The following is a 1,447-nucleotide window of genomic DNA, read 5'->3' as shown; positions in this document are numbered from 1 at the left end:
CTCTCTCTCTCTCTCTCACACACACACACACACAGCTTACCTATAGGCTATAGGCATGTGTTCAGGTCTGTAAAGTCTCAGTCACACAGCTCTACCTTGTGGTGATTTGATATTACTGCAACACCTTACATCCCATGTGAGAGAGAGAGAGAGAGAGAGAGAGAGAGAGAGAGAGAGAGAGAGAGAGAGAGAGAGAAGAACATCTGGACTGGAGAGAGAGAGAGACAGAGTAAGGTTAGGCTATAACATTAGGCTCTGTGCAAAGGGTTTAAACTAAAGGTATCGTATGATGGCTTGTGACCATTATTACAACAATGCTAATCGTTCAAACTGTGCCGTCTATTGCCAAATTCGATCAATGAACATTTATTTAGTAATAAACAAATATTTACTGAGCAAAGAACAGAAAGTTTTGCAGCTAGAGTTGTCTATTATAGGAAATTCAAAATAGCAGACATGAACTAAATCCATGTTCTTACCGTAGCCTATGTATACATATTAGCCTTGTTATGTGTGCCAATTGATATTTTCAACAAATATTTGCCTTGTGGTAATTGATATTTTCAAAGTACTCTTGGTTCTTGGGGCCCCTGGGCCTGGTTCCCGGTAGGACTGTACAGTATTCCATCCTTGCCCAATGCACCAATACCAATTTCCCATTTTCATTCAATTTAGCTCACCTAGAATGGTTTTGGTTTATTGCTTGAAAACTCTTTTCTGACTCCTTAATAGCTACTGGTGTCAGATTCATGCTGTTGCTTTCTGGGCTTCTGCCTTGTCATTAACAAGGCACACCACGCTTCATTAAAATCTGCCCATCGGCACCCAGAGTGTTTTATGTCACAAAAGTTAGTGTCCTGTTTGGGTTGCCTTCCTTTTGTATGTTTACCAAACTTGAAATAATATATAATATGTAATTCCAACTAACAGCAGCCATGGCCTAGTGGTTAAGGAGATGGGCTTTAGATCAGAGGGTTGCCAGTTTGAATCCTACCCTTCCGCTCTCACTCCACGGTTGAAGAGCCCTTAAGCAAGGCACCTATCCCCACATTTCTCCAGGGAATGTAACCAATACCCTGTAAATAATTGTAAGCTGCTTTGGTGTATCAGCATTAGCTAAGTGTAACATAATAATAATAGCAACAGTAAGTTTTGGTCAATTTACAAAAATCAGGCAGCCCAGACACTACCCTTTATTAATTCATACCACACTTTGTCTTTTCAGAGCAATTCACATTTACAATAGAAATACATGATGGGACATGACAGCACAATACAAGTGTAATACAGGCTCAAGAAAGATGTCGATACACTTTTTTTAATATCAAAACACGTATACCGAGGCCTACATGTAAGCCCAGGGCCGCTGACAGCATTGGACGAGCACGGGACAAAGTCATCTGACATGGACCCCACTGAATTCATACAATGTAATGGAGACCCAATG

Source organism: Engraulis encrasicolus, chromosome 1 (assembly GCF_034702125.1).
Source record: "Engraulis encrasicolus isolate BLACKSEA-1 chromosome 1, IST_EnEncr_1.0, whole genome shotgun sequence".
Taxonomy (NCBI): Eukaryota; Metazoa; Chordata; class Actinopteri; order Clupeiformes; family Engraulidae; genus Engraulis; species Engraulis encrasicolus.
The sequence above is the reverse complement of the archived record's forward strand: the minus strand, read 5'-3'. Positions refer to the sequence as shown.